This window comes from Triticum aestivum, chromosome 2D, assembly GCF_018294505.1.
Source record: "Triticum aestivum cultivar Chinese Spring chromosome 2D, IWGSC CS RefSeq v2.1, whole genome shotgun sequence".
Taxonomy (NCBI): Eukaryota; Viridiplantae; Streptophyta; class Magnoliopsida; order Poales; family Poaceae; genus Triticum; species Triticum aestivum.
This window is the reverse complement of record NC_057799.1, coordinates 330,478,340-330,490,912: the sequence shown is the minus strand read 5'-3', so window position 1 is coordinate 330,490,912 and position 12,573 is coordinate 330,478,340.

Here is a 12,573-nt window from a genome sequence, read left to right as displayed (position 1 = left end):
GCCCTCTTCCTCCTCTCTGATGAGGCGCTCTGCCGTTCGGTCGTTGCTCTGGCCAGCTCGCTCCGGTGCCTCTCCGCCCCTGCCACCACCACCCACTAGTTCCTCTTCCTCCACTGATCCTCCTCTACCACTTTCCCGGGCCAATCATCGTCGGGATCGTCGACTTCACCGGCGCCTGAAGCACGCGGCCACCGGAGATGAAGGGGACGACACCGTCCGGCCACCTCCCGAGGAGCTGTGGGTACGGGCGTGATCATCGTCGAGCGCCCGATCCATCCCCGCCTTCGCGCAGCTCCGCCATGGCCTCTACGCCGGCCAATGGTCGCTAGTGAGCCGCCCTGCCTCTGTTCCCTCCCTCTCTCTTAAATCTGCCAGGAGGGCCCCACTCGCCAGCCTCTTCCCCCTCCCGAACCGTTTTCTAAGTGGAAGCGTATTCCAGGAATACGCCTTCGACGTCACCCCCTGGGGATTTCTGAAATTCTATTTAAATCAATTTAAATCTATATTTGACTCAACTTTGACCATGAATAACTCCTAAACTACAAGTCCAAATGAACTGATTCTTTTTGCATTATTTTTCTGCTGAGCTCCTCTATTTTCCGGTAGAATTTGGTATTTTTCTCTGCTGTCTAGATTTTCTGGACAGAGAAAAATGCATTTTTTGGGACTAACCGATTGACATAGTGCCTAGTGCTAGTTGTTGTTTTTTGCTTGTTTTTTTACTTTGCAGAATATCTGAACCAAACGGAGTCCAAACGCAGCAAAACTTTTTGGAGATTTTTTCTGGACCAAAAGACACCTGATGGGCCAAGAAAGTACCAGAGGGGAGGCCCGTGGGGAGCACAACACACCAGGGCACGCCCAGGGGGTTGTGCCGCCCACGTAGCCCCCCTGCATCGCCTCTTCACCCTATAAATTCTCAAATATTCCAGAAACCCTAGGGGAGTCGACGAAACACAATTCCAGCCGCCGCAAGTTCCAGAACCACGAGATCCAATCTAACACCATCACAGATGGGTTCATCATTCTCATTGGTGCCTCTACGATGATGCGTGAGTAGTCCACCATAGACCTAAGGGTCCGTAGGCAGTAGCTAGATGGCTTCCTCTCTCTCTTTTGATTCTCAATACAATGCTCTTGGAGATCTATTTGATGTAACTCTTTTTTGCGGTGTGTTTGTTGGGATCCAATGAACTTTGAGTTTATGATCAGATCTATATCCATGAATATTATTTGAGTCTTCTTTGATCTCTTATATGCATGAATATTTATAGCCTCGTATTTCTTCTTCGAAACTTTGGTTTAGTTAGGCCAACTAGATCGATTTTTCTTGCCATGGGAAAATGTGCTTTGTGATGGGTTCGATCTTGCGGTGCTCTTTCCCAGTGACAGAAGGGGCAGCAAGACACGCATGTATCATTGCTATTAAGGATAACAAGATGGGAACTATAACTACATGATTAGATTTCGTCTACATCATGTCATCGTTCTTATTGCATTACTCCGTTTCTCCATGAACTTAATACACTAGATGCATTGTGGATAGCGGTCGACGTGTGGAGTAATAGTAGTAGATGCAGGCATGAGTCGGTCTACTAATCTTGGACGTGATGCCTATATATTGATCATTGCCTTGGATATCGTCATAATTATTCGATCTTCTATCAATTGCCTAACAGTAATTTGTTTACCCATCGTGTGCTATTTTCTCGAGAGAAGCCACTAGTGAAATCTACGGCCCCCGGGTCTATTCTTTATCATATTTTCTTTTAGATCTATTTGTATTTGCTTTTATTTTCAGATCTATTATTCCAAAAACCCAAAAATATCTTGCTTCACTTTTTATTGCTTATTTCATTTCGCATTTTATCAAGAGCTTTTTATCCAATCTACCACAAATCAATCTATCTTTTTACCGTGGAGGGATTGACAACCCCTCTTACGCGTCGGGTTGCAAGTATTTGTTCTTTGTATGCAGGTACCGTTTACATAGTGTTGCTTGGTTCTCCTACTGGATTGATACCTTGGTTTCACAACTGAGGGAAATACCTACCATAGCTATACTGCATCATCCCTTCCTCTTTGGGGAAATACCGATGCAGTTTCAAACAACATCAAAAGGAACTTCTGGCGCCGTTGCCGGGGAGACATCATCAACATCTATCAGGTTCCTAATCACAAATCTCATCTCCTTGCAATTTACATTATTTGCCATTTGCCTCTCGTTTTCATCTCCCCCACTTCACAATAATTTGCCGTTTTATTCACCATCTTTTTCATTCATCCTTTTCTCGTCATATCTATCTTTTTGTTTGTGTTCTTGTTTGCGTACTCATGATATCTCAAGAAAATACCAGGTTGTGTGATTTTTCCAATACCAATAACAATGGTTTTATTAGCACTCCGATTGCTCCCGCCCCTAGTGCAGAATCTTGTGATATTAATGCCGCTTTGTTGATATGAAAGAAGGCAATATTAAATTTCAATTTTCACTAAGAACGGGTATGGAACACTTCCCTAGAACAAGAATTAAGCCACCATATGAATCAATCATGAGGGCATCCTATGGATCAAAAACCAAAGATGACAATACTTGAATCTATGCATTATGCCTAGCTAGGGGCATAAAACGATAGCGCTTGTTGGGAGGCGACCCAATAAATAAATTTTATTTTTGCCTTTTTCTTTCCGTTCTTGAGTGTTTGCACAATTATACTACTATTATGATTATGTTTTATGTTTCAATTAGTGTTTGTGCCAAGTAAAGCCTTTGGGATCATGTTGGGTGATAGTTGATTTGATCTTGTTGGAAAACAGAAACATTTGCGTCCAGTAGCAGAATTGATGTGCTTTGCTGGAGAGTGATAAAATTCTGATTTTTTTACACAAGATTGATATACAAATTCCCTATGTTGTCCCAACTTTTTTAGAATTTTTGGAGTTACAGAAGTATGGACAAAGTCCAGATTACTACAGACTATTCTGTTTTCTGACATATTCTGTTTTAATTGCATTGTGTGCTTATTTTGATGAATCTATGCATTGTATCGGGGGGTATAAGCCATGGTAAAGTTGGAATGCTATAGATATAATGCAATAATAAAATATGAATGGGTTTGCAATAGTACTTAGAGTAGTGATTTGCTTTATTATACTAACGGATCTCACGAAGGTTTTGTTAAGTTTTGTGTGATTGAAGTTTTCAAGTTTTAGGTGAGATCACGATGGATGAAGGAATAAGGAGTGAAAAGAGCCTAAGCTTGGGGATTCCCCATGGAACCCCAAGATAATATTGAAGGAGAACCAAGCAACTAAGCCTGGGGATGCCCCGGAAGGCATCCCCTCTTTCTTCTAATGACCATCGGTATTTTACTTGGAGTTATATTTTTATTCGTCACATATCATGAGTTTTGCTTGGAGCATCTTGTATTATGTGAGTCTTTGCTTGTTTTGCTTTTTAGTTTGTCACAAGTACCCTTTCTGGACACACGTATTTGAGAGAGCCAAAATTATGCAATCATTTATTAGAATTGCTCTATATGCTTCACTCAAATTTTTTGAGCTATGAAATTGCTCTAGTGCTTCACTTATATCTTTTTGAGCACGGTGTGATTTAATATTTTTGAAGAAATGCTCTCATGCTTCACTTAGATTTATTTGAGAGTTAGTAAATTTTTGAAGAAATTCTCTCATGCTTCACTTATATTATTTGGAGAGACGAAAAATTTTATGCTCATGTTCTTCACTTAAATTTATTTGAGCTATTCAAACGCAATTCCAATATATGAAATTAGTCCCAAAGTGATAAATATTCAAGAGGCATATAATAAAAACTTTCATGAAGATCACTGGACAAAATAAACTTGATTCTTTGTAATAGTTTTGAGATATGATGATAGTGATATGTGAGTCATGCATGTTGGTGAGTAATTATGCTTTAGTAAGAATACTGGCGTTAAGGTTTGTGATTCCCTATGCAAGCACGAAATTCAATAGTTACACAATGAAATTACATCCTACTTATGGTGCATTATTCGGTGTTAGTTATGCTTAATGCTCGCTTATGTGATTTTTGTTTCTTGGTTGGTTGCTTCTCAATCTATTTGCTAGCCTCCACTTGTACTAAGTAGAAATACTACTTGTGCATCCAAAATCTTTAAACTCAGTTTTGCCATATGAGTCCACCATACCTACCTATATGTGGTATTTCCGTGTCGTTCTAAGCAAATTTGTATGTGCCATCTCTAATTTTCAAAATGAATTTCCTTTTTGTGTGCCCGTACCGCTCATGAAGTGGCAGGGGGTGGCCAATATTTTCCATGCTAGATGTGTTATTCTCAAGATGAGTGTTTATTCACTTGTCATTGCACGAGAGTACGACGGTATTAGGGATGCCCAGTCCCGAAATGAATTTTATGTTGTCAAATAATAAATCCCTTGGAAAGTGTTGGTATGGAAGGCACCCGTGGATACGGCTAGCCATGGATTGTGAAAGCATGGTGGAAAAAGGAAAAAACTTTATTTTATGTTTGGGAACCGCCTATGATATATCTAGCATGGAAAGTGTTGGTAATTACTCGGTCGTTTTCGTTGACGGGAAAAGTATGCCTCTCAAAAAAATTTATCTCTCAATTTTAGCTTTGAGCTCTGGCACATCTACAAATCCCTACTTCCCTCTGCGAAGGGCCTATCTATTTACTTTATGCAATTTTATTTTTGTTTGAGTCTCCATCTTCTCAACGCACCAACTAGGGAGCACTATGATCGTACTTGAGCATTAAATATAGCTAATATGCGAGTGTGTTTCATGAATGGATCAATGATTGAGCATGATGGGCTAGGGATAACTTTCTTTAGTGTTGATATTTTGAAAGACATGGTTGCTTGTTGATATGCTTAAGTATTGAAATCTTCATGTCAAAACTAGACTATTGCTTTGAACCATATAAAATTCCAAATGTCCATGCTACAAAAGAAAAGAATATGTGATGAACATGTTAGGCAGCATTCCACATCAAAAATTATGTTTGTATCGTTTACCTACTCGAGGACGAGTAGGAATTAAGCTTGGGGATGCTGATACGTCTCCAATGTATCTATAATTTTTGCTTGTTCCATGCTGTTATATTATCTTTCTTGGATGTTTTATATTCATTTTATAGCAACTTTATATCATTTTTTGGGACTAACCAATTGACATAGTGACTAGTGCCAATTGCTGTTTTTGCTTGTTTTTTACTTCGTAGAATATCAGTACCAAACGGAGTCCAAACGCAGTGAAACTTTTTGGAGATTTTTTCTGGACCAGAAGACACCTGATGGGCCAAGAAAGTACCAGAGGGGAGGCCCGTGGGGAGCACAACCCACCAGGGCGTGCCCAGGAGGCCAGGCATGCCCAGGGGGTTGTGCCCCCCCCCCACGTAGCCCCCCTGCACTGCCTCTTTGCCCTATAAATTCCCAAATATTCCAGAAACCCTAGGGGAGTCGACGAAACACAATTCCAGCCGCCGCAAGTTCCAGAACCACGAGATCCAATCTAACACCATCACTGAGGGGTTCATAATCCTCATTGGTGCCTCTCTGATGATGCGTGAGTACTCCACCATAGACCTAAGGGTCCGTAGGCAGTAGCTAGATGGCCTCCTCTCTCTCTTTTGATTCTCAATACAATGGTCTCTTGGAGATCTATTTGATGTAACTCTTTTTTGCGGTGTGTTTGTTGGGATCCGATGAACTTTGAGTTTATGATCAGATCTATATCCATGAATATTATTTGAGTCTTCTTTGATCTCTTATATGCATGATTATTTATAGCCTCGTATTTCTTCTTCGAATCTTTGGTTTAGTTAGGCCAACTAGATCGATTTTTCTTGCCATGGGAAGAGGTGCTTTGTGATGGGTTCGATCTTGCGGCGTTCTTTCCCAGTGACAGAAGGGGCAGCAAGACACACATGTATCGTTGCTATTGAGGATAACAAGATGGGGGCTATTCCTACATGAATAGATCTCGTCTACATCATGTCATCGTTCTTATTGCATTACTCCGTTTCTCCATGAACTTAGTACACTAGATGCATGCTGGATAGCGGTTGATGTGTGGAGTAATAGTAGTAGATGCAGGCAGGAGTCGGTCTACTAATCTTGGACGTGATGCCTATATATTGATAATTGCCTTGGATATCGTCATAATTATTCGATCTTTTATCAATTGCCCAACAGTAATTTGTTTACCCACCCTGTGCTATTTTCTCGAGAGAAGCCACTAGTGAAATCTACGGGCCCCGGGTCTATTCTTTATCATATTTGCTTTGAGATCTATTTTTATTTGCTTTTATTTTCAGATCTATTATTCTGTAAACCCAAAAATACCTTGCTGCACTTTTTTATTACTTATTTTATTTCGCTTTTTATCCAATTAACCACAAATCAATCTATCTTTTTACCGTGGAGGGATTGACAACCCCTCTTACGCGTCGGGTTGCAAGTATTTGTTCTTTGTGTGCAGGTACCATTTATGATGAGGACATGGCTACCATAGTTACACCCATATCCCCAGCTGTTTTACCTCTTGGAACAATTGCTAGAGCTCGCATACACCAGTTAAATTACCAGGTACTTCCGTTTCTTGGTAATGTTTCTAGTGTTCATGAGAATATGATGCTGCCTAACTTAGATACATTTGTGTTGCTTGCAATTGAAGGGCTTAGCACGTACAAGAAGGATGAACACTGGAGCATGATCAAGCACGGAGATGAAGGTGCGTGCGAAGAGAACAAGAATGGAGGTTCCAGTGGAGATTTCCGGACTTTGAAGCCACCATGATGACATACAAGATGATAGACAAAATATACAAGATGGCCTTCCATAAATTTCGTCCATAGCTTATTATTGGTGTTGTGCCACCTTATTTTGGGCCAGGCCCATGTAATTAATATATCTTTAGAGTCCGTATAGTAGGGGAAATGACTTAGGAGGTGTTTTAGTCCCACCTTGCCAAGGGTGGATAAAATCCCCTCTCTTTCTCCTATAAATACAGCCCTTAATGCATCATTTATACTTGGGATTTGTTTAGTTAAAAGTTAGCCATTGCAACTTCATGTACTTTGTTTGTGCCCAACGACCAGACCAAGACCGCTTTTGGATCCCCACCTTTATCAATACTTCATCTATATTCACAATATTCAGATTGCATTATCACATTCTTGCTTGTTCTTCGATTGCATGCAGGAATAGACCTTCGTGGTCAGGCTGATCGTGCTTCTAGTGTCAGTAAACTCGCGAGATTGGTTTAGCAATTGCTAAGGCACAACGTCATGCATGTTTGTAGTCAGATTGTCAAAGTCGACTCCACCAAATTGATAGTTATCATCTCATCGAAAGATCGGGACACCCTCGCCTCTATCAGTTTACATAGTGTTGCTTGGTCCTCCTACTGGATTGATACCTTGGTCTCACAACCGAGGGAAATACCTACCGTAGCTGTACTGCATCATCCCTTCCTCTTTGGGGAAATATCGACGCAGTTTCAAGCAACATCAGAGCTATCATTGGATATATCCACCTTACCAAGGCCAAGTACCTTGCCCTTGGAGTTATCTCCAAAAGTTGCATACTTGCATGGGTCGTCGTTTTTAGCAAGCTCACGGAACATGTCTTTATCTCTGGTCATATGATCAGTACATCCACTATCGAGAATCTATTATTTTCCTTCGGCCATGTAATCACGAAAGTTTGCCATGAGACTAAGATTTCTCATAGTCTCCTGAAAGTCAATGTCACTTTCTTCGTCTTCATCATAATAGCCATGCTCAATGTCATCGTTATCATGTATGTGATCATCACCTAGAACAAGTGATTCATTCGATTTATGACCATGACAATGTTCAAGTTTATGAATTCTAATTGTCTCCGAGATGATGCCACTAATGACTTCAACATTTCCTTTAGCACACATAAGATCATAGAGCTCAAATTGACATTCATCAAACTTGGGATCACTAGGTTCCATTTTTTGAAAAGCAATGGATTTTTGAAGAATCTCGTCTAAATTTTTCAAGGAATAATTTGGAAACTGTTCCTAAAGATAATTCCATATAGTATATGTGCATTCAAAGGTAGGCAAGCACACAAGTAAATTTCTTTGCAATTCTCTAGTGATAAGATCAATAGTCCTAAGATTGCGAAAGATGTCAAGATACTCATCGGGGGTTGGATGCAAATGATCAATGGGAGGCACATAAGGGCCAAGAATATAGTTGTTCAAATTATATTAATTGAAACTCTCAAGCATCTCATTTTCCCATGAACCATAAAACTCGCCATCAAGGATAGGCACTCTATGTCTAATACTCCCGAACATAGACTCGTCCATCTTCCTCCAATGGTGATTAAATCAAAGCAATGGAGACCAAAGCTCTGATACCAATTGAAAGGATCGAGAAGAGGGGTCTAGAGGGGTGGGGGTGATTAGACCCTTCATAAGCAAAAGTGGCAGTTTTTAATTTCTTCAAGTTAAGGTGGAGTTTAGCACAAGTTAAAGCACATACAATACATTTCAAGAAAGCATAGTATAGGCAGCAGAAAAGGTGAAACATGCAATTTGCAAGAAAGTAAGGGATGGGATTGGAGTGTGCAAACGCAATGGAGATGCAGATAATTTTTGGCGTGGTTCCGATAGGTGGTGCTATCGCACATCCACGTTGATGGAGACTTCAACCCACGGAGGGTAACGGTTGCGCGAGTCCACGGAGGGCTCCACCCATGAAGGGTCCATGAAGAAGCAACCTTGTCTATCCCACCATGGCCATCGCCCATGAAGGACTTGCCCCACTCGCGTAAATCTTCACGAAGTAGGCGATCTCCTTGCCCTTACAAACTTCTTGGTTCAACTCCACATCACAACAGAGGCTCCCAAGCGACACCTGACCAATCTAGGAGACACTACTCTCCAAAGGGTAATAGATGGTGTGTAGATGATGAACTCCTTAATCTTGTGCTTCAAATGATAGTCACCCCAACACTCAACTCTCGCTTACAGATTTGGCTATGGTGGAAGAGGCATTTGAGTGGAAAGCAACTTGGGGAAGGCTAGAAATCAAGATTCAAAAGGTTGGCATTGAATCTCTTGATCTCAACACATGAGTAGGTGGCTCTCTCTCAGAAAATGGATGGTGGAAGTGTAGGCACGTTCTGATGGCTCTCTCACAAATGGAGAAGGGGGTGGAGGGGTATATAACTATATATAACGTCCACCCAAAATCCAACCGTTACACACTTTTGACCCATCTCGGTGGCACCGATCAGAAAACTCGATGGGACCGATCTGTTCAAAAATATGAACGTTAGGAAACTCGGTGGGACCGACTGGAACAACTCGGTGGGACCGATGTGCTAGGGATTAGGGCAAACATCATCTCGGTGGCGCTGATTGCATCAACTCGGTGGGATCGAATTGAAGCAATAAGCAACAGAGAATCTGTCAAGCCAACTCGGTGAGATCGATTGCATGAACTCGGTGAGACCGAAGTGAATGCAATAGATCATAGAGCGCTGGCAAGGTCATCTTGGTGTGATCGAATCGTTAGGGTTCCTGGCAGTGGCTATGTCAAGTAAACTCGGTGGCTCCGGGTAGGAAGAATTGGTTGTTGGAAATATGCCCTAGAGGCAATAATAAAATGGTTATTATTATATTTCCTTGTTCATGATAATTGTCTATTGTTCATGCTATAATTGTGTTATCCGGAAATCGTAATACATGTGTGAACACATAGACCATAACATGTCCCTAATGAGCCTCTAGTTGATTAGCTCGTTGATCAATAGATGGTTACGGTTTCCTGACCATGGACATTGGATGTCATTGATAACGGAATCACATCATTAGGAGAATGATGTGATGGACAAGACCCAATCCTAAGCATAGCACTAGATCGTGTAGTTCGTTTGCTGAGGCTTTTCTAATGTCAAGTATCATTTCCTTAGACCATGAGATCGTGCAACTCCCAGATACCGTAGGAATGCTTTGGGTGTACCAAACGTCACAACGTAACTGGGTGGCTATAAAGGTGCACTACAGGTATCTCCGAAAGTGTCTGTTGGGTTGGCTCAGATCGAGACTGGGATTTGTCACTCCGTATGACGGAGAGGTATCTCTGGGCCCACTCGGTAATGCATCATCATAATGAGCTCAATGTGACCAAGAGGTTGGTCACGGGATCATGCATTACGGTACGAGTAAAGTGACTTGCCGGTAACGAGATTGAACGAGGTATTGGGATACCGACGATCGAATCTCGGGCAAGTAACGTACCGATTGACAACGGGATTACTTGAATCCTCAACATCGTGGTTCATCCGATGAGATCATCGAGGAGCATGTGGGAGCCAACATGGGTATCCAGATCCCGCTGTTGGTTATTGACCGGAGAGTCGTCTCGGTCATGTCTGCGTGTCTCCCGAACCCGTAGGGTCTACACACTTAAGGTTCGGTAACGCTAGGGTTGTAGAGATATTAGTATGCGGTAACCCGAAAGTTGTTCGGAGTCCCGGATGAGATCCCGGACATCACGAGGAGTTCCGGAATGGTCCGGAGGTGAAGATTTGTATATAGGAAGTCCAGTTTCGGCCACCGGGAAAGTTTCGGGGTCACCGGTATTGTACCGGGACCACCGGAAGGGTCCCGGGGGTCCACCGGTTGGGGCCACCTATCCCGGAGGGCCCCATGGGCTGAAGTGGGAAGGGAACCAGCCCCTGGTGGGCTGGTGCTCCCCCCATGGGCCTCCCCCTGCGCCTAGGGTTGGAAACCCTGGGGGTGGGGGGTGCCCCACCTGACTTGGGGGGCAAGTCCCCCCTTGGCCGCCGCCCCCCCTTGAGATGGGATCTCTAGGGGCCGGTGCCCCCCCAGGGCCCCTATATAAAGGGGGGGAGGGAGGGCTACGCACCCAAGCCCCTGGCGCCTCCCTCTCCCCCCGTAACACCGCTCCCTCTCGCTGAGCTTGGCGAAGCCCTGCCGAGATCCCCGCTGCTTCCACCACCACGCCGTCGTGCTGCTGGATCTCCATCAACCTCTCCTTCCCCCTTGCTGGATCAAGAAGGAGGAGACATCTCTCCCAACCGTACGTGTGTTGAACGCGGAGGTGCCGTCCGTTCGGCGCTAGGATCATCGGTGATTTGGATCACGACGAGTACGACTCCATCAACCCCGTTCTCTTGAACGCTTCCGCTCGCGATCTACAAAGAGTATGTAGATGCACTCCTCTCTCTCGTTGCTAGATGACTCCATAGATTGATCTTGGTGATGCGTAGAAAATTTTAAATTTCTGCTACGATCCCCAACATCGGTGGGGCCGAGTTTGGATTTAGGTTTTGGACATATTTGGATGGAGAAAGTGGTTGAGGGGTTTGGAGCAATATCACCAAGCACTTGAGCAAGTAGACCATTAAGCAACACCTCATCCCCTTTTAATAGTATTGGCTTTCCTATGGACTCAATGTGATCTTGGATCACTTAAATAGAAATGAAGAGTCTTGAGCTTTTGCCAATCTTTGTCCTTATCATTTTGAAGGGGTTCCACATCCTCTTGTCCTGGCCACTCCATTGTTGAACTTATCTGAAACATGCTAGATAAAACTATTAGTCCAACAAAAGATATGTTGACATTAATTACCAAAATCACCCAGGGAGCACTTGTGCTTTCAACGTCAGATCTAGATCCGACGGTTGGGAGTGGTTTCAGAGCTTACAAAGGAGGGAGGCGAACTGCGGCGATGCTCCGGCGGCGGCGGTGTTCAGTGGTGATGCGGGCAAGGCCTCCAGCGATGGCGAGTCCACCAGCAGATGTGGCCGAGCACGACAGAGAGGTAGGTTGCGCCGGGGAGGAGTGTAGCAAGCGGAGGGAGCTCGAGGTTGCGGCGGCAGTACACGGGTACAACAAGCAATGGCGGCGAGACTAGGGCGTGATCGAGGGGGGTTTAGGGAAAATAGACAAGGGGGTCGGGGTTTATATAGAGGGGGTCAACTTGGGGCAGGGGCGAGCGCATTCATCGAGATTTGGTGCCGCGGCCGCGACGGGCGGCCAGAAGGAAAGAGAGGCGCGGGAGAAGGAAGGTCAACGGTGTGGAAGATCTTTGGATGGCGGGGCCCGCTGGCAGAGAGAGGGGGAGAGAAAGGAAAGGCGCGGGTGTCCGGTTCAGAAGGTAATCGGGGAGAGGGGCGCTGCTAGGCCGGTGGGGAGAGAGAGAGAGATGGGCCTCGGGGTAGCTGGTCCTTGCTGGCTTGGCCAAAGTTTTTATTTTTAAAATGCAAAAAGGAAATAGGAAAAGAAATAAAATAAAATATTATACATGCATATAATATATCAAAATGATTATACAAAGACTTCCTAAAACATGAACTATTTTTCAAGTTCAAATAAAACACAAAAAAATTCAAATATTGCAAACAATGATATTGTTGCATTTAAAATTTAATAAAAATTATTTTGAAATACCAAAATGACTTCAAATTTATTTTTCTCCATTTTTCTGTTGAAGGGAATCATTTTACCCTAATTTCCATATATTTTATTTTTGGGG